General features: G+C 42.7%; 2 protein-coding genes across 7 annotated transcripts in view; one reads left to right on the top strand and one right to left on the bottom strand.

Moving 5' to 3' along the window:
* Positions 1–22,034, bottom strand: part of AMMECR1 (AMMECR nuclear protein 1) — a 241,904-nt gene that overhangs the window by 194,432 nt on the left and 25,438 nt on the right. The gene's annotated exons all lie outside the window — the stretch shown is intronic.
* Positions 1–22,034, top strand: part of RTL9 (retrotransposon Gag like 9) — a 97,370-nt gene that overhangs the window by 32,995 nt on the left and 42,341 nt on the right. Inside the window, exon 1 of one of the 2 annotated variants that reach the window (XM_078363539.1) lies at positions 16,723–21,505. The exons of the other annotated variant lie outside the window; for it this stretch is intronic. The gene's annotated coding sequence lies outside the window, so the exon portion shown is untranslated. Of the gene's footprint in view, positions 1–16,722; positions 21,506–22,034 lie in introns of those variants that run through there. 2 annotated transcript variants of the gene reach the window in all.

Genomic DNA, 22,034 nt, shown 5'->3' on the forward strand with positions numbered 1-22,034 from the left:
ACAAGGTCTCACTTTATCACCCAGTCTGGAGTACCATGGTGTAATCATGGCTCACTGCAGCCTAAAACACCTGGGTTCAAGTGATCCTCCCCTCTCAGCCTCCTAAGCAGTTAGGACTTACAGTCATGTGCCATCATGCCTGGAAAATTTATTTTATTTTTATTTTTGTAGAGACAAGATCTTGCTCTCTTGTCCAGGTTGGTCTTGAATTACTGGCCTCAAGCAGTTCTATCACTTCGGCCTCCCAAAGGACTAGGATTACAGGCATGAGCCACTGTGCCCAGCCTTCTACCACAATTTTTTAAAGAAGCCAATACCACACATTAATCCATTTACAAGGGCTCATGCAAGAGTGCCTCTTGAGCCTGTGTTTTACAGGAAATTTATATTCAGATCATTTTGCCTAGAGTATATGGAGGTGTTACAGCAAAGTGCTGTACTGTGAGTTACAGCAAAGTGACTCAATTGATGTACCAAGATATAGATCATTTATACCCTTAAGGCCTGAAAAATATACTTTTCTATGTGTTCCATGAAATTAAAAAGGCAGGGAAGCATTAAAGAGACAGCAATAAAAAGAGTTGATGGATGTATATGTGAGTTTGAGTGTTTGAGCTGGGGTTGTGAGTTTGTGGGTGGATTAGAAAGCATATGACTAAAGACATGAGTGACAGATGCAAGGACCTGGCCTTTGGCCTTCCCTCTGAAAATTCTTTATAGGGACATGTGCAGAAACAAGCCTTGCTTCCTGGATTAAGACCACATTTGCACCATTTGCACATTGTCCCTATTCCTGGGCCTGCTTCCCACTGGAGATTGCATCTCCCATGAAAACAAGGCAAGAAGTAGAGAACTTAAGAGAGCTGGTTGTAAGTCCAAATACATGGGTTCAAATCCTGGTACCATCATTAATTAGCTGGGTCGTTTTGGGCCAGTAAACTTCCAGGACCCTCACTTTCCTCATCTACACAAAGGGCTAATAACAGTATTTGCTTCATAGTTGTTATGAGAGATTAATAAATTAAGGCATATAAAATGCGTATCCCAGTGCCTGGCAGAGAGCAGATACTAGTTGACCATTACGATTGTTGAGCAATTTCTATGTATCAGGTGCTTTATTTTCATCTCTGATCCTCACCACAGCACTAAGAGGCAGATACTATTATCCCTTATCTTTAGTTTACAAGAGGCTGAAGCTCAGTGAGATAAAATACCCTGCTCAAGGTCACACAACTAAGAAGAGCAGAAACCAGGCTTCAGGCCCCTCTGTCCCTCACTCCTAAGGCCTGTGCTCTTTGCCATATCATCATCCCACTCATGCTTCTAAAAGTTTCTTCTTCTGGGGTTCATTCCTCTTCTCTCTTCATCCTCCTTTTGGCCCACCCTGGTCTGAGAACTGCTTGGCACAAACCTACACAACAGGTCCTTGAATAACATTGTTTTGTTCAAAACCATTTCATTATAATATTAATGGGGAAAAATTGATCTTCCCCAGGGCCACTCTCCATGGACAGGATGCCATCCTGTCCAGAGTAATTCCCACTTTTTGTGCTCCCTGCGCTACCAGGATGGGCTCTGGCTACCTGTGACCCTGAACTGGAATCAGCAGGTTAAAAATAACTGAATGAGTGAATACAAATTATTGGAAAATGAAAACTCATAAAGTACATGATAATCATACAAATGCATGATAATAAACGACACAATAGGAAAGCACTCAATGAGTCACCACTTTTGTGATTCTACTGGAACTGCTGGGTGGCAGGAGATGTTCCTCACGATTTTGCTTTGCAAATATTTATTTCTTGACCTGACTCACCATCACTATGACCACTGTCACTCACTAATTCACCAAAAATTAGGCCAATAATTATCTTATTTTTTCTTATTAATCTTTCTAAAATGTATGTATAACTCACACTTACTGTTAATGTTTAATTAACTCATTCATGTTGAATATTAGAAGTGTTTGGATTTTTGTTTTTCTTTTTAAGACAGGGTCTCACTCCTGTTGCTCAGGCTGGAGTGCATTGGCACAATCATGGCTCACTGCAGCCTCAGCCTTCCAGGATTCAGGTCATCTCCCACCTCAGCCTCCTGTGTAGCTGGGACTACAGGCATGTGCCACCATGTCCAGCTAAATTTTTGTATTTTTAGTAGAGATGGGATTTTGCCATGTTGCCCAGACTGGTGTTTGTATCTATTTAGAAGTTTGGTGATATTTTTGTGGCCAGAAATATGCTGTGGAACTTAACTCTTGTTTATATCAATTAGCCTACAGTAAAATTAGTTTTGTTATTCATTGTTTCACTTAAAGTCCTGTTTCCAAGAACCTGTCAAGAACATTCAGTGAAGATAGCAGAGAGCAAAGGGTAAGAAGGCTGGTGAAGAATGAGGAGGCCTATACCCCCTTCCGTGCTCTTGCACAGGCATCTGCTCCTGTTGGATGACCCACCTAACCTCTCCATGCTTCTGCCTCTTCAACTGGAAAATGGAATCTGTAAATTATGACACTAGGGTTGCTTCTGTGACATTCTACTTGGCCTCCAGAAAGAGGAGGCCATCCCTCTATATGTCCAGTCAGCATATGGGGAACAGAGGGACTGTGTGTGATTCAGCTGGTGGTGTGCCAGCCTCATACTAGGCTTATACTCCCAGATCCAGAGCTAGCAGCTGGAGCTTTGGGATCTGGAACTGTTACAGGGCCAAAGAACCTGCTTAGCTTCAGGGCTGCTTCTAGATAACTGCCAGGATGTGGGAAAGCATTTGTCATGGAAGGTGGGGAGTGTACGCAGGTTGTTTCAGGGGCTGCTTTGTGGGAAGCCAAACCTTTTGGCATGGGTTCAGAACTGGCTTTCCTTCTTGGGTGTCCTCTAAATTCTGAGGGTGCCCCCACACTGAAAGGTCTCCACTTCTGTTATCCATAGCCTAGTGGGGAGGTGAATCTGTTCTTTTGTCTCAAAGCCCATGTGAAAGAGAACTGTTGCATCCTGCATCAACAGGCTGTGACTCTGAGACCTCAACTCATGTCTTTTTCCCTCTTTACCAGGGCAGAGGTTGCACTGTTTACTCTCCTCTCCCTGAGCAACAGCAGTGCCCAGATTTTGGAGGGCATACCTTCTATTTGGCACTGTGCTAAGTACTTTGCCTGCATTTCCTTGGCAACTTCATGTAATCCTACAAGGGAAGTACCATTTTGTCACGATTTAACAGAAGAGGATACAAAAGCTCAGAGCCTGGAGGTGACTTGCTCAGCGTTACACTGGATAGTACGTGGTAATGCTGGGATTCAGATACAGGTCTAACTTTTGAGACAACCTTTTATTTCTACCTTATTTCAATTACATAATCATGTGCATGTTTGAGGGGGAGGGACAGGTGAGGGAGTGAGACAGCAATTTGCTTGTGACCTAGGGAGGCCCCGAAATCTCCTGGGGATGAGGATGGGGGGCCTACACGAGTTGCTCAGGGCACTGGTGATATACCCCACACCAGAAGCTAGTGATCCCCAACGTGGAGGGCTCCAGGCCTGCCTAGCTGCTGGCTACTGGAGGCCAGAAAAAGACAGCTTCAGTGTCCTTCTAAGCTGGGAATGGCTCTTACCTCCAGGGCTCTTGCCTCCATGGAAGAACTTACCAGACAAAATCCGGCCTTTCAAGCAGAAAAGTACTTCACAGAGAACATGGAAAGGTGAAGTGGGCACTTTTCATGTTTTGTCTGATTATCTAATATCTAAAAGCCTCTTCTTCACTTAGGAATCCTGAACTGACCTGTTTTATGTCCCATCCGCCCACCACCACTGAGTCAAAGCTCAGGGCCTGGCATCCAGTATTAGTCATACCTATTTGTTGCCCGAATGAATGGGACTGAACTCTAAAATACATGCTTGAAAAAAATGATTATGGAAATTTTCAACACATACACAAAAGTAGAAAATATAGTATAATGAACCCCCAGGTCTCCATCACCAGATTAAACATCTATCATGATTTTTCATGTTAGCTTTACCTATCTCTTTCTTTTTCCCTTTTATGCTTTACCCCACATGTTTCATTATGCAACTCAAAAACAGGGATATTTTTACATACAGTGATGAAATTATTATCCCCCCCGTCACCAAACTAACAATATTTCCTTTAAAATCATGCTCTTGAGCACTACACTGGAGTTCCTCCATTCCACTTTCTTTCTCAGTCCCCAACAGGAAGCATTTCTCAGGCATCTGCTCTTGTACCTCCTCAGAGCTGGAATTACAGTTTGATGTGTATTGGGTACTCACAATGTGCCCTTTTAGGTAAGCAGGGGGCTAGATTCCCCTCTTCCTGTTTTACAAAGAAGAATGGAGACACAGAGCTATTAAATGCCTTGTACAAGGTCACACAGTCAATTAGTGGCTGATAAATGCAACCCAAGCACCGTGGCTGGGTCTATACAGCCCCAAACACAGTTTGTGAGGAAATTAAGTGAAGGAACTCCTATCCTGGGGACAGTATCATATGTTTTCTGTTGTTGTTGAAATCATTGCACTTAGCTCGTCAGGCCGGATTAATGGGATCAGTTGGACTCCTATGTTTGTTTTCGTCCATCTGATTGGATTGCAACAACCACCTACAGGTAGGCTGGTAAGTTTTTCCTCTTCTTTTTTCCATGTTCCTGGAGCTGACTCCAGAGCCCTCATTTCTCCTCTCTTTCTAGGCATGCACTTGCTCTCTGCCAAACCAGATGACTCCCAGAGTAGCTACAGTCTGGAACAGGGCAAATGTGAGAAGTAGAAGGACTAGCTTAACTGCTTTTCTGTTCCTGCCTCCTTCTTGTTGCAAAATCTTATTCTTAGGTACTGGGCTCTCTTGAGCTTGTCCTCCTTGTCTAATGCTCCAGACCTCTTCCACTTCTCTGATCTCCCACCCAAATTTTCCAAGTAAGTTTTTCAGAGCCTTGTGTTCCAAAATACAAACTGGCTAGTGTAAAGAAGGAATCATTGCTATTGGCTAGTGGAGGACTGATCAGTCTGAGTCCAACCAGGAAAATAAAAATCACTGAGTATTTATTTAAGGGAAAAGGAATTCAATGCACGGAATTGATTATACAGGTGATAGAAGAGCTGTGATGCCAAGCAGAGAACAATTAAGCAACCTAGAGATTAGTCACAGCAGGGAGCTGCTACTGTTCCTCTGCTAGAACCTCAGGGCTGGGACACTTAGTGAAACTAGAGCCACAGTAACCTGGTCAGCAGTGCCAGAGCCACAAATAGAGACACAGTCAATACTGGGGATACCACATGAAGCAGAGGGGGAGGGAGAGAAATACCCTGGTTTCTCACTTCCTTTTGCTTTCTAATGTCCTAACAGTGCCTACCACTGGCCAAACCCATCAGAGCCTGGGAAACAGCCTGCCAAGGCCAGCCTGCCCCACCCGCTTCCCTGCTGCAATAGACAGCAGAGATATAAAAAGGAAGGAATGGACTTGGGGGGCAAACAGGCCTGGGGACACCATAGATCTCTTCCTCCCCACCCGCGCCCCACTAACTTATTTGGATATATCAGGGTCTATTTGGAAACAGTGCATTTACTCAGCGGAATGATTCTAAAGTGGCCAAGGAAGAGTTTTAAGGAAAGGGGGCTGGGTGGAGCATGAACCGGCTCCTTGACTACCTGCAAGTCTTAGCATCCAGATTCTACCCCACTCCTCTTATTTCACTTCCTCCTGCATGCTCCATCCCTCCTCCTCTGATTAGTAGGCTGACTCCAGCAAAGGCAGGTGGGCCATTTTGCTTTCTGTCAATGTGTGATACATTCATTGGCTCCCAGGACTGTGTAAACCCAACCTCTTTGCCTGCATGGCTTCAGCTTGGCAGCCAGGCTCTGAACTGCAAATGCTGTCAGACAGGTGAACCTGCTGGCACCACAGTCCAGAAAACATATCTCCTGATTCCTCAGGTGTTCTACAAGTTTTAATGTGTAGGTGAAGGTAGATGTCTGGGAGGGGAAAAAGAAAGACACCAAACTAGGTGCTTTCCCCCCACCTTATTTCATTTATTCTCCATAGCTCCTCAAGGCAGATGCCTTTCTGCCCATTAAAAAAATAAAAATTTAAATCTTAGAATAATTTCAGATTTTCAGGACAGTTGCAAAGAGAGTACAGAGAATACCTATGTATTCTTCACTCGGTTTCTCCTAATGTTAACATCTTACAAAATCATCTTATGTCTGTTTTTACAAATGAGGAAACTGGGGCTCAGAGAGGACACAGAGCTAAGACACTTGCCCAAGGTCATAGCACTAAGACACAACAGAAGAAACAGGCATAAATCCAGGTAGATCTTACTGTATCACACCACTAAGTTGAATTATTTGTTTCCATCTCATTATATGGGAAGTCACTCTCTGAACCTAGAACCCTTCACTTCACCTCATAGTTGGGTTATAAATATGATCTTCCATAGATCCATAGAATATTAACATTAAAAGGTACATCTAAGACTATGTAATTTCAGGAAGGCAAATAAGTTTCATTTTATTTGCCAACTTTAATTGAGCAGTAGAGGCTGTTTGGAATCCAGTGTTGAAAATGATTCTAAATCTATGTCTTTGCTCATAAGGAAAAAATATGGAATGATTGGTTATTGAAGCCTGCCCTAGATGTTGACTAGGAGAGTGGTGGAACTCATGTTAACTATTAACCATCTCTCAGTGAACGTCTCTGCCTCATTAGTGGTACGGCTAAGAACAGAACTCGGGTTCCTGACCCATGGTCTTCTGTTCTTTCTGCTTTACAAATGGATTCATGGTAATAATAATAATGGTAATACAGTGTATCACCTAATGCATGTCTACTCACTGCCAGGCACTGTGCTAAGCATGTTCCACTTTCTGTACCTTACTTTTAATTCTCACAACAACCCTTCAAGGTTTATTTATCCCCAAACTTAGAAATGCTGAAGCCTAGGCTCAGTGAATTTTTAAAACTTACCTAAGGCCCACAGTAAGCAAGTGGTAAAACTGGGATTTAAACTTAGGTTGGTCTGGCTTCAAAGCCTAAAACTTGGGGTCTCACTTCCTGCAAACACAATGTTGAATTTCCCCTCACAGCAGGTAGAGATGACCCTGGTCCCACTGCTTTCATTAAGACTAAACTGGAGTGAAAAAATCATTTTCTTCTTACTAATTTTCTTAACAATATTTGTTCACAGGTCATTAGATGGAACTGATTTATTTGGGCTGTTTCATATTAGATGAGTAAAAAATTGACATGTTAGGAGAGCTGGTGTGAAAGGCGACCTGGTTCACTTACAAATAAGTGATTAATATAATCTTACTGTGCAGCTAGTCTGGATTACTGATTTTCTCACTTGGGAGGCTCAGAAAAACAACAGGTCAGACAATAAAATCCATGCTAGTGTAAGGCCATAGTGTGGGATGACCATGGATGAGTCAGGGAGAATAGGAAGATAATTAACTAAGAGGGAGTTCTAAGGAGTCCAAAGATAATTAAAAAATGTTCCTTCTCTATCCTAAGAATATCTGACATTATTAGCAAAGGCAATGAATAGGATAAGGGGAAGAGGTGAGTTAATTAGAATTATGAGAAACAACATTTTATAGAAATTGACAGGGATCACATTTCAAGGGAAAGACATTTAATTCAACTGACTTCATTATAGAAATTTAACATTGATTAGGGACATGTTATGCGTGTGGCTGTGCTATGTGTTCTTAGAGGAGTTACTGAGATGCTGTAATCTTCCTCCCTGACATTCTATTGAATAGATACCCAAGTTTTGGCAGGGCAGTAAAGAATGTCTTACATACAGATTTGGGTGCAATTTCTAAAATTGTTTCTGCAAAGTATTATTATGTGCCACTGAGTACATATCTTGTATGCCAGATATTACTGTTCCTGTCAGACTAAACGTTCAAACAACATGGAAGCCTTAGTGATAGCGAATCCATTATTTATCTACTTATATTCACTTCAGTTGTCAAAAACTATTCTAAATATAAGAAATCCCTTCCTTAGAGGCCCCAGTAGGCTTTCCTTATTGTTCTGAGTCCTTTCTAATTGGTTACTGCCCATACCATACTGGTTATCATAAATTTTGAATATCATCTTTTCTCTGCTCAGAGGTGTCACTCAGTAATACGCTACCTCTTCTGGTTCCTCCTCCAGTGTAATCTCTCACCAGTCCTCACTACATCCTGAGCTCGATGTTCCAGCTCCACTTAAATCTGTCATGTTTTGTTCCTTAACATATGCTATTCCCTTTACTTGGAATACACTTTCTTTCCTTGTCTGCCTAACAATTGCTGCTTGTCTCGCAAGTGTTTTCTATGTGAAGCTTTCTCAGTGCCCTTTGGTACCCTCATAGCCCTCCTAGATTTATTTCTGTTATAAGGTTTTATATTGTATTACAAGAGTTTGTTGGATCTTTGTCCAATTCAATGTGAGCTCCTTGAGAATAGGGACTATTTTATTTATGTCTGAGTCTTTAGGGCACAAAAGAGGGATTCAGGGCTTATGTGGTAAATGAATCAATGAAAGTTCCCAGTTCTTCGTCATCTTTAGAGACTACTTCCAGGGCTTTTAAATTTGGACTCCCTTTTCTTCCAAGAGGTGGTGAGAGTGGGGTATATGGACATGATATTTAATGAATTTCTTTTAAGTACCAGACATTGTGCTAAACCTTTTACACAAACAATCTCACATCTCAAGTCGATGCTTTATTTCCATCCTCATTTTACAGATGAAAGTGGAAAATTCAAACCAGTGACTTGCCACATTCAGAGCAGTCATAAAGACACATAGCTAGTAGGCTGCAAAGCTAGGATTTGAACCTAGGCTCCAACTATATCAGCTCCCTTGCTCTGTGCACTCTTCCCTCGCTTGTGTGGATGGCGAGCAGAGTCAGCTCTGGGCAAAATGGTGAAATAAGCCAAGTTTGTCTTTGGTGTCTTCAGACTTCCAGTGTGTCCCAGGGAGTGCTACAGTGCCATCTACATGTGGCAACATTTACTATGGCTCCTACAGGCAGCACATCCTGCTGAGAACTTCTTCCCAACTCCTCTAAGATCTTGACCTCTGGTTTCTGTTTTCTGAAGGTAAATTGCCTTAACCTAACCTTTTCCAGAGCACATATTACATTTATTGGTGCCCTCCCAGAAAGCAATATTTAGCTTAGGAGCAGGCAGCTCCCATGGGATGCATGTAGGTGTTTCTGTGTTGTGGTAAAGGGGAGGGGTTGTCTGGGGGGCCTCTATTAAGATACACTGGGGAGGCTCCTCCTACAACCAAAGGGTGCTTGGCCCCTTTGTCAGATGGCTGAGGACCCTGGAGTCAGATCAATAAGCATTTGAAACTTGGCTCTGCCATTCACCGATTGCCTGAGTTCCCACAATTAATCTCAGTGAGCCTTTGTTTCCTCCCCTATAAAATGGATCTGATAATAGTTCTTATCTCCTAGACGTGTTGTGAGGATGGATGACATGAGATAACACAGTTACAGTGTTCAGCACAAAATAAGCAAGGAAAAATGTTAAGTGTTTCCTTAAATCAATTTTTACTAGTCTTTTGCCCCACCCCCATAACCATCCAAGTGTCTCTTTGCTTCTTTGGTTCTCTTTTCCTCTTCTCACCAATAAGTCTCCCCTTCCTTTCGCAACTTCCTCCCTCAAGTACACTCAACCTTCAGCAACCCTCTGTCCCAGAATTTCCAAGTCAATCCCAATTCCAGATAATCTGTCTTGATATCCAACTGCATGACCTGATTTGAATCAGAAAACAGAGTGAAAGAGAGTCCTTTCTTTTGAGATCAAGAAGACAAGAGCTGACTTGGTGACCCTATATCATAATCTGATGAGTACTAAGAAGGCTCACCTTGCCTACAAATATTTTTTTGCCTATGTGTGATGCCAGAAACTGTCTTGGTCACTGTATGTTTCTTTGAGTCGAATTCCAAGCCGTAGTCTGGCAGGCTTGCCTTGGTAAGGCAGGGTTATTATTTATATCTGAGTGCAAAGTCCTTGATCAGAGCTTTCCTGTCAGGGAGAGGAGACGGAAGGGTTCCAGGGAGCCTAGCCACTCCCCAAGGAAGAGGAAGGCGGTGCTAGCATGGGTGGGGCATGTGAGTGTGGGAACTCAGCTGACTGAGAGCTGTGTCCCCGGCTCCATTTTGCCTAGGGTGGGCCTTGTGTATTGCAACAGATGTGTGCTTTGGAATCACCAAGGTTGGGAAGCCAGGCCTCAGAGGGAGTGGCTGGAGGCTGATCTCATCCTGAAATAATGTGGGCTTGGATTCCCAGAGGGTAGAGAGGAGGACCAGTCCAGAGAGGAGAGCATGCTTTTGGAGGGAGGTCTAAAGACGTAAAGAAGGCGCTAGTTTTTTTTTTTTTTTTTTTTTTTTTTTGAACTTAGGTGTAGGTGACGGTTGGGGGTAAGTGATAAAAAACAATAGTTTATGAAAGGGGGGTGTCTCCTTTTATGATTAGGAATAGAAGAATGAGCTCAAGGACTGCCTCCTTTTCTTCTGGAAGCAAACAACTTCTGAGGGTGTTGACAGGGTTCACTGGGTGTTCCCCTTTAAGGGAGGTTAGCCCCTATGTGAAGCTGCTTGGCTGGTAGAGGATAATGGGGTGTTTCCCAATCCAGATAAGCAGAAGCTCAGGTGCCCCTCCCTGTAGGCTTTTCTGATGTCTTTATCACTTGCTAGGCAGGCCCTGCCATCCTTGGGAGTAGATATGAGAGAGGGAGTTGGGTGGCCAGGCTTTCCCTGCTTCTGCTCTTCACAGAACACAGCTGAAAAAGGGAGGCCAGAGATGTGACACCCCCCCAACCCCAGGGGTTCTACCACACAATGCAACCCTCACAGAGGGGGCTTATTCTACAAAATTTGTGGGCATATTAGTAGGGGCTATGGAGCTAAATAATTTGAAAACAATAACAAAACCCATTTACTGACCATTTGGTTAATAAAGACTTCATTCCTTCAAAGCATGTCGCCAGGAGCCACTGAAAGTGGACTTGACCTGAGGAGCAGCAAGGAGCTTCCTCCTGCTTTATACACAGACACAGACAGACAGACAGACAGACACACACATGCACACGCTCACATCCTTCGCCAGAACATGTCCATGATACCAGGGCAGCAGAATTGGGCACATTAGAGACACAGGCTCTGCCCGCATTCTGAAGCTCCCTATCATTCCCAGGTGCTGGTGCTGGGCCAGACTCCCCTTACCCAGACTTATAATTTCATAGTTATCATTCCAAAACCCCAAAAGCTCTGGAAACTGAGAGACTTTGTAAGTTTATGACAAACTCATCTGGCAGCGCTACTTGAACTGACATGAGGTTATTTATAGTCTTTATTTTTCACAACCCATGTGAATATTCATGTGTTTTTGCTCCAAAAATATCAATGTACCTGATTACTGGGTACTGCCTCAGACCCCAGTGGAGGTGACATATATGGGTTGTATATATTCTATTGCCTTTTAAAGGTCCAAAGCATTCTGAATTCCTTTTATTATGCTACGCAACCCACTGTCTTGTAATGATCTGTCTAGTATGTCTCCCTCATTAGCCTGTGAACTTCTCCAGTGCTCAGCACACAGTCCAGCATGGGGTGGAAGCTCGACTAATGTTTTAGGAATGAAGAATGAACAGTCTTTAGTGATTCAGGAGACTTGTTGTCATGTCCTTTCTTACATTTAGACTGAAGTACGTCATGCTACCATTCGTTTATTCTGTGCCGTCAATAGCGAGGAAGAACAGTTGGTCAGGCTCTTTCATTTTTTTCCTCTTGAGACTAAATCGTCCTTATAATCCTAATACCTTTAACCTTTTCTCCTAGATCCTCTTTTCCAATCCCTTAATCATCTTCATTGCTGTCTTCTGAAGTCTTTACTGGTTCTTTCCTTCCGAAATTGTGGCCTAGTGCTTAGGATAGGGCTGCAAAGAGCCTGTCTATTACACACAATAGGCTTCTGGTTTCTATGGTGCTTTTCCAATCAGTTTCATTTGGCTGGGCTAAGAAGCTTTGCCTTTAAAAATACACTTGCAGGACAAACTCCAGGAGCATGAACGACTTTCTCCTGAGCATGCTGGTTGGTAATCGGAAGGGAGAACAGCGCTGTCTGACCATAAGAAACTGTAATTACAGAAAACTGAAAACAACAGGTAACACATACAATAGGCACCTGCATGCAAAAACCACCATTGATAATTACAGTACCTCAGCCTATTATTTTTACCTGGGAGAACCAGCCTTGTTTGTGTGCATCATGTGCCTTTTCTCTAATAAGGTTGCTAAAGGCCATTTCTGACCACTTCCCATTAAATGCAGGGAGTGAACCTGACTCTGCCAGGGTTGTTGCAAAATCACCGGATTAAGTTAAACTCACTAATTAAGCCTGTTAGACTTCCTGTAACTCACGATTTTTCTTGGCATAAGTAAAAACATTTGACTCAGAAGCAAAATGTATTATATTAATAACCAGGAAACAACAAAATACAGATAGTAGCATTTTCGGAAGCAAATTCTGTCATCCGCATTCTGTTGGAACTGCCATTGTTATTTCTCCTGACAGCCCAAAATGTTTACTTTTGGGGTGGAAACTATACATACTGTGATGGAGATTCAGAGATACATTTTTGTCAGTTAAATTTGAAAAATATGTTCAAGTGTGCTTGTTGCTTCCCCTAAGCATGAGTCAGAGCCTTTTGTGAGGTTTTGTGTAAATGTAATTTCTAAGAGGCGCTGTTGAGATTTTGCATACAGGTCATTCTTTTTAAAAAGGTCGCATTGCAATTTTTCTGTCCTTTCTCGTGTTGTTATCCCTCAGGGAAGAAGATGTAGAATGCCAAATTGCAAAGGGAGCTTGTAAAGAGGGGAACATTAAAATTGGATGATCAAGAGCTCCCAGAGAGAGGGCCTCAATGGCTTAAAGGAACACCTCCTGGGGAAGTGGGTGGCCGCATAAAAGTCAAATTAACCTAGGAGAAGGAGGTATAGAAATTTTGGAGAAACACTTTGTTTACCTCACCATCTTACCATGTCCAGCTGGCTCTTTCTCCAAGGATGTTAGTGCTCCAGAAGGGAGGGAAACCTGTCCCCATTGCTAATGGAAGAGTTCGGATTTTCTTTCAGACTTTCCAAATGTCCTTGGCAAACGCTAGCGATAGTCATTCTCTCTCTTTTTAATGATTATAATAAGCTGCCTTTTAAGGAAACATTAACTGTGTGGTACGCTCTATGCTAAGTGTTTTACATAAGGTATCCTCATTAATCTTCATGATGATCCTTCCAAAAAGGTATTGCTATTACCCTCAATTTCTGTAGGAGGAAACTGGCTCAGAGAAGTTAGACAATCTGGGCAAAGTCACCCAGCTAGTAAGTGGAGGAGCCAGAACTTAAACCCAGATCCACCTGACACCAACCTGGTTCTGAACCATTGTGTAAGTCCTTGTAAGGTCAAACAGCCCCATTAATAACCTCGGCTGTATTTTCTCTTTTACCAAATTGCAGAACATCTGGTCTGTTTAATTTTATGAGACTGTAATCACAGCAATGAAAAGGATGTTAGCCTACTCTGAAAACCCTAGTGAAGGGCTTTCTATTGCTTTGTTTAGGGATTTGTTCTTTTCACTCCACCTCCACCCCCCACTCCCCAAACTGGATACCAAGTTCTTCAAGGAAGGTTCTGGAAAGTCCTATGCTTCTCTGCTTTCTATAGTTCTCCTAGTGCCTGGCATATATTGTGTGTTCCATAAATATTGATTGATTGATGAATGTGGGATGTTCCATTCAATAGTTTTTTGGTTGTTCAACATCAGTTCTTAATGCTAAGCATACAGGTTAGAACCTTCAAGATATCTGTTGTCTTAATCTAGCTGCTTGCACTGAGATAGCTTTCTAATATCATCTCTGCACAGGAGCTGAATGCCTTCTTTGGCACCTGGATGATTGATTGCATTTTCTCCTTTTCCTCGGAAAGCTCTAGTATTGTGCAGACGCTGCTTTAGGTGATTAACAATGCTGCTAACTTCGCTAGCTACCTTTGCAGACAATTCTTGAATTTTATAGGAAAGTGGGAATCTGTTTAAGTATAGTTTCTAGTTAATTCTGCATCTCTATCCTGGTTTGCTCAATGGCTGCATTAATGATTTTCTTTGTAGAATGAGGCAGAATAGAAAAAATAAAAATACATTCTTGATGGCTGGGTGAAGAGAGTCCTTAAGATTTTACCAGCTCGGTTTTCTCACCGATGTAACTTCAACCCAGGATGTAGATTCATTCTAGTGAGCCTCACAAAAAACTCTGCCTTGGTCTATAAGATAGAGTGGAAGTATATAGGATAGGACAGATAAGGTCAGCAGAAGCCAGTTTTCAGCACATACCATGTGATTGCCAGAATAATAGAAAATAACCATTACTAGGGGGCTACTATATGGCAAGTACTGTGCTAAGCATCTTACAGACATTCATTATTGTTGCCATTTTTCCAGGTGAGCAAATTGCAGCTAAGAGAGTCTAAATGAATTTCTTTGTCTTTAAACAGTATGAGATAGACCCTGGACTTGAACTGAGGTCCGTCTGATTCCAGAGTACACAATCTTAGCTACAGTGCTTTGCAAGGAGCTGGGCTGGCTTCTCAAATGGTTTGGGGCTATCTGTGTGAGGCTGACAAGAAACCTATTTATTTATTTACTTATGTATTTTTTGAGTCTGAGTTTTGCTCTTGTTGCCCAGTCTGGACTGCAATGGCGTGATCTTGGCTCACTGCAACCTCCGCCTACTGGGTTCAAGTGATTATCCTGCCTCAGCCTCCTGAGTATCTGGGATTACAGGCATGTGCCACCATGCCTGGCTTTTTTCCCCCCTGTATTTCTAGTAGAGACAAGGATTTTCCATGTTGGTCAGGCTGGTTTTGAAGTTTCAACCTCAGGTGATCTGCCTGCTTCGGCCTCCCAAAGTGTTGGGATTACAGGTGGGAGCCCCTGTGCCTGGCCAAGAAAGCTATTTAAAGGCTGGTAGAAGAAAGGCCCCAACAGAGGGTCTGACTCTTTCTATTTGCAGAAGATAATTATTTCCTGTTTCAATGTCAGAAGGGGATCTAGCTGCGGGCAAAAGGCCAAAGGGTTCTGGTGAGGCACAAATTCAAACCTTGCTGTATTTGGACCTGTTCTGCTGACTATCAACAGCCTAGGACTGTGAGTGATGACAACGTGAGGGGCTGGAGATTGGAGGTGCAGATTGAAAGAACTGACATATGCCACAGAATACACCCTTTTTGGATGGAGCAGCAGGCTCAACTGCAGCTGAGTTTAGTTGGGCACCCAAAGAGAGTGGTAACAACAGGTTGCAATTTAGAGAAGCACTTGGCTTTGGTGGAAGTAGGAGTCCTGCCCAGCCCAGCTTAGCTGAACTGAGCAGGAGCAGGTGAGGCTTAGGAGCCCTGCCAGATGCTGGTAACAAGGATGGAACTCTAGGCCTTGGAGGCAAGGGTGAAGGAGTCGGGAGCCTGGGACGAACCAGACAAAACCCCAGTCCTACAGAAGCTGAGTGACTAGATCGTGGCTCTCAACTGAAACAATACTGCCCCCTAGAGGACTTTCGGAAAATGCATGAAGGCATTCAGTAGACTGGAAATGGGGATGCTACATGTTCTCCAAAGGTCACGACAGACTTGCAAAATGAAAAATAATCCAGCATCCCTCATAATTTTTGAATATTATGCTGGACTTCCATAGAGGTGAAAATCGCTTTTCTAATTATTGGAACTTTTACTATAAATGTTTTATACATAAGCACAAAGGGATTTGCTCCCCCGCCCCGACCCGACAGTTTTAATGAACTATTCTGTAAAGACATGGAAGATTACATGGTTACAGAGCTTTACACAAACTCATTCACCGTTTCAGGAAATCATGTCAACAATTGTGATGTTGCTTTTGGAATCAGAGTAATCAATACAGCATATCAGTTTGTGGCCATAACTTTTGCATTCATGGGGATTCTATATAAAGGCACAAGCTTCTGACTACTTCATTTAATCTTTCAATGTAGTCCTGTGTGAGCATTTACATAGTTAGATACATGGTATTTTACCATGTGTTGCTTTCATTTCCTCTTTATGTGGCAGGATATATATCTATCTTTTTGAACTTATGCGTATAGGTGGGTTATAGTATCTAAACATTTAATTTTAGGATAGTAAGGGGGTGAAGGAAAAGCAGATTTATTATTAAAAGAAAAGAGGATGTTACGCCTGATAAGATTGAACACCACTATGCTAGCCTGACGGCTTTGTGAGGGCCAGAACCGTGCCTGTTTTGCTTCCATTTGGCCTAATTAACTGAGGTGCTTATAAATAATAAATAATGAATGTGGATGCAAGCACACAGCTGGAGTCAGGCATGTAGGTCCACATAGTGGGATATATAAAACTGGCAGGAGACAGGGACTTTTTGATCACCGAAGGAGGGCAGGATCCCAGTTATCAGAAGAGAAACTGTAGTTCAGAGTTTGCATCAAAGCTAGAGTGTCCTAATGTCAAGGCCCAGGGCTTCTTACAGTCCTCTTATCTCGAGACACGCTGGAGCCAAAGGACTGACGTCAGATGGTCCCAGTGGTGAAGAGAGTTGTGTTTACATTTTCCCTTGCTGGTATCAACTGTAGGGGCCCAAAGACCTCACTACTTAAAAGGAGGGCTGTTTTCCAGCTTGGTTATACCTCTTTGCATTGTTTTGTCTGGCCAAGACAGAGAGGATACCAGGGAAAACGAGGCTCAGGTATTGCATGTATAATCTGTCCATGCCCTCCATGTCCCCAGTAGGATCTCAGGCTGTCTTAGCCTTCAGGCAGATCCAGCTCCCCCTATTTTTCTGTTGTTGCTGCTGCTGTTTTTGTTTTGTTTTGTTTGTGTTTTTACTCCGCTGATTCCATCAATAATGGAATCCCCTTCCTTCTGGGTCCTGTCCTCAAATGTGACTGATAAATATCTGACAAATAAATGGCTAAAGCCTTCAGGGCTCCTAATGAGAGAATGGGCTTCCCCTTAGCATGAAAGGCAGGGGCAGCACCTCTTAGAGATAGATACATAAGTGCAGAGGGAGGTACTGAACCACCTGTTGTCAGGAGCAGAAGGGACCCTGAGGTCATCTGGTTCACTAGATCCCAAACCTGGCTGCACAGTGGAATCATCAGGAATGCTGCTGATATACAGATACAGTGTGGCTCCTAATCTTCAGAGTCTGATTCAGTAAGTCTGAGATGGGGACTTGGATTCTCTGCCTATTATTAACAGTATCACTGGTGATTTTGATGAGGAATCTAGATAGGGAAATCACTCAAACTGACTTTCCGTTTGCTGCATAGCCAGCTGAGTCACTGACACGGATGATGACTTGCCCTGGGTCACACAGCAAGTCATGGCAGAGTTGGAAATGGAACTCAGGGTTTTTTCTCTGTTGTATTGGTGGTGGAACGATCTGACATTATTAGTGTGGGAAGAAGGACCTTGAATTTCACTGTACAAGCTGCTGCTCACTCTGCCTAGAGGTACGGGATAGAGGGCCTGTTAAAGGTTGTTTTTCCTTATTATAAGCAATACATTTACTTCAGAGTTTGGAAGTGAATCAGCAAAATACCCATCAAGATTAGTAGGACAAGAAGAACTTGCCAATGACTTCGATGATGTCTATCCATGGAAAGCCAAGTGAAATAATGGAGGTAATTATCCATCTATTTTGTTCGAACATTTTGACCGAAAATTTCCTGGTAACTGAGGGAAAATAGGAGGTTTTAAAAATTGTTGTCTTAAGTAGCCTGAATGACTTCAACTCCCACTTCACTCTTCTTTTTCTCTGGAGATGCTCTCCCAGATGCCTGTCTCCTGGGGATAGCAGCTTTCTACAGATAAAACGCCCACAGCTTTGGGAAATATGGAAGGAGAAGGGAAACGTTAAGTGAAATGGGATGTGAGGTCAAGCTGCGTTGGTGGTGACGTGCTCACCTCCTTTCAGGATAACCTTTTGGATCCTAGGTCTGTTGTAGCTGGGGCCTTGGGATAAGTCCCAGCAGCCTCTAAGCCACCAGTTTATCACTCTGGCATAATTCAAGGCAGCCTCCTTGAAAGGCTCCACAATGGCAGCTGCTCCATCAGCAACTAGATGAAAACGATGCCAAATCTCTTTATTTAAAATTAGACACTTCATATTTTGGTTCCTAAATGGCAAATCTGTCTGCCTTCTGCCTCCAGTCTTCTGTGTCCAAAGCTGCCCCAATGTGAGGTATTTCAGCAGCAATCAGCAGGTGTCTGCCTACTTACAAGGGTTACTACACTTGTATCTTTGAGCAAGAGAAGTCAGGGAGCCTATTGGAAAGGATAAATGCTGTGGCTGCAGACAGTGAACTTTGGTGTGGATCAGGGAAGACCTTTCAAGTGCACGAGACGACGGAGTTGTGATAAGTTCAGTTATGTATCACTGGCACCGAAGTCAGCAGCCCTAAGATCTAGGAAGAGTTTGGTCACCACTGATTTGCTACATGACCCTCAGCAAGGGTTGTCCCTTCTCTGGACCTCAGCCTCACCATTTCTGGGAGAAAGGATGCACCATTTAATACATGGTGCCATTTACTGTGACAACCATCCTGCCACCAAAATATAGAGCTGAATCTTTATCTCACTCCTTATTCCAAAATATAATCCAATTAGGTCAGATTTAGATGTTAAAAAGAGAAACAAAAGATTAGAAGAAGGCATAAGAGAATATTGAGGCAGTGAGTCTTTGCAAAGCAGTGAGAAACTGTAGAATCTGTAAAGAAAAAGAATGATAGATTTGACTATGCAAAAATTCAACAACTTGAGTGTGGGGAATGATATCTCATGCAAAGTGGAAAGACAACATATAAACCAGGATAAAGTCACAATATAGAAGGGAGACAATGATTTCTTATTCAGAATATTCCAACAGCTCTATTGTAAGAACTGTACTATTTTCTTTACAGCACTTATCATGATTTGCAATGACATTATTTAACTATTTGCTGATCTATTATTTCCTCTGCTTACATGTCAGCTTCATGAAAGCTCAGGCTTTGCTTACTCACTATTGTATTTTTAGTGCTAGACTGTTGCCTGGCATACAGTAGGTGCTCAATAAATACTTGTTAAAGGAATGAATAAATGAGCTTCTATAGATTATTGAAATGATGATGAACAATTCACTAGCAAAATGCTCAAAGAATAATGAATAGGCAATTCACAGAGGAAACACAAAGGGTCTATGCCATATTAAAAGGAATATTAATCAGTAATAATTAAGAAATGCAAATTAAAGCTATATTGAGATTATTGAGATGTCAGTTTTCACCTCTCAGATTGGCAAAAATTAAAAAGGTCACTAAAACCCAGGGTTTGCGAGAATGTGGTGAAACAGGCACACTGATTCACTCTTGATGCGTATCTGGAGGGCAACTTGAAAAGTTATTTGAATCAGCAAGTCCTCTCTTAGGACTTTATCTTTTCAAAATGCTCCATGCTTAAGGATATTCATTTACACATTATTTGTAAATAGGAACAAATTGAAAAAAACTAAAAGACCTTGGTGAAGTACTGGTTAAATCATTGATAATACCTCCCAATAATGACATACTAAGCATTACAATGCTAATGATTGAGAGTTTTAGCCTTGGTCAGACTGCCTAGGTTTGACTTCTTCCTCTAGCTTTTATGAGCTACGTGACCTTGACCAAGTTTCTAACTTCTCTGTGACTTTTCTCCTCTGTAAGATGGGAAAAATAACAACTCATGAAGCTGTGAAGAATAAATGAGAGAATCCATATGAAATATTCAGATAGGACCTGGCACAGAGCATGTAATAACTGCTACCCATTACTATTCCAACGACTAGAATAATGATGATAATGACAAAGTAGCCACCAATAAGGACACTAGATCTTCATATACTGATGTGCAATGATAACTCCAATACAGTATTGTGATAAAAGCAAGCTGCAGAATAAGTATAGTAGGATCTGATTTTTGTTAAGGGTATTATATGTTACGCATACAGGAAAAGTCTGGAAGGATATACAGACTGTCAGCACTAGGGAGTGGAATTGGAGAGAGAGAGATTTTCCCTTGAGCAATGAATGATTAGAGTTATTTGAAACAAGCATGTGTTACTTTTATAATAAACAAAAGATGTAAAGGGGGAAAAAAGCTCCATTTGGAATTCCGAGGACAGTTAATCCCACCAGGCTTCACATCCCCCAGTTCTTGGCCACAGCCCAAACGTTAAGCCTCCTTGCTAGTCATCTGTCCTCTCCCATACCATCCTTATGCTCTTCGGTGCTCCCATCCCCGTCACCCCGACTCATCCACCTCCCCACTACCGCCCTCTCTCATTCTTCTCAGTACCCTCTGGAAGCCCCCACCTTGCAGTAAACAATTACCCCTACACCCTGGATAAATTTAACAGAACACTATCGTCTACCTCCCGGGCCTGGAAGTGCTGAAACCTGAGTCTTTACGGCGGCGCTCACGGCTTTGCCACCGGCGCCCTCTAGTGGACATTGTCCACACTCCCACACTACAGGCACCTTAGGGCTGGGAGGTGGGGTCTGTGCTCTAGCTTTCCCCTGTTTGCTTCCAGGCTGTTAGTCCTGCGTCCTCAGCCAAGAACTCCTCCTTCTCATGCCATCTGGTTACTTCTCTCCTCGTTGATGGTTCTTTATAACCATCCCCTCCTGATCAACCCCCTACCCCCACATTCAACGAAGAATTCGACATCTGGCTCACTGTCTTCTTCTTCACCCCAAGTCCTGACATCATTCTGGGTGAGTTGGACATCCGTGATCCATGTACAGGACACATTCTCATCTTAGCCTTACCATGCTTCATCATCAGTCAGAACGCCCTACCATCTACATCTTGCTGGCTGGCCTCAACGCTCTTCTTTTTACCTCGGGAGGCTCTCTAGGCTTTTGAGCCCCCTCTATCCATTTCTTCCATCCCACCAGCCCCTTCCACCTTACTACCTTTCCTCTCCATCCTTGAAAATGATGATGATAAGAATAACAATGAATATGTATATGTCGGGCATATAGTACCCATCTTATGACATCATTTCAGTAATCTCATGTTATCCCCACAGTAACTTTATGAGGAAGGTATTACTGTGGTTTTCCTTTTAATGACGTAACTGAGGCTCAGAGAGGTTGAGTGACTTACCCAAAGTCCTACAGCAGAGATAAGATTTGAGGTCAGATCTGTTTGCTTTCCGAATCTTGCATATATCTCCAACTTCCTTGCCCTATGTCTTTCTGCTACATCCATCAGGCAAAATCCCAAGTCTGGATAAATTTAACTGACAGTTTCCTCCTCTGTGTTTATACCCAGATGGAGGAACATTGCTGAAGAAAAACCCATCACTTTGTTGATTAGTCCCACCAGAAAGTCATAGTTTCCAACCTCAGCAGGGCCCTCGACTCAGCTAAACAATCTTTGTAAGTAACTGTCCTGACAATAGCACTTGCAAACTTTCTCCACTGCCCTCTGGAGTCAGACTGTGTGGGTTAGAGTCGTCCTAGGTCACTTCCATGCTCCATACCATGCCAGCATTTAAGGATGGGTGAGGTAGAGGAAAAGGGATGAAGGGAAAGGGGAATTGACATGTATTGAGTGTCTTCTAGGTACCAGCCACTGTGCCAGGTACTTTGCATGCAGTATTTCATTCAATCCTCCCAGCAGCTTTGCAAGGGCAATACTCTTGGTATTTTTGCTTTACAGAAGAGGAAAGCTGAGGCATAGACAGGTTAAGTCAATCATTAACATGACGCAGTTTATATGTGGAGAAGCCACTGCATTCATTTAGATAGACACTTCTTATCTTGATGAATTATTGTGACAAGCTGCTAAATGGCTCCCTTGTTACCTATCTCATCTCATAGATTGCCCTACAGTCTACCTTCCATTCTGTTGCTGGGACGATCTTTCTAAAATGTGCATCTGACTGTGCTACTACTCTGCTTAAAG

Source organism: Callithrix jacchus, chromosome X (assembly GCF_049354715.1).
Source record: "Callithrix jacchus isolate 240 chromosome X, calJac240_pri, whole genome shotgun sequence".
Lineage (NCBI taxonomy): Eukaryota > Metazoa > Chordata > Mammalia > Primates > Cebidae > Callithrix > Callithrix jacchus.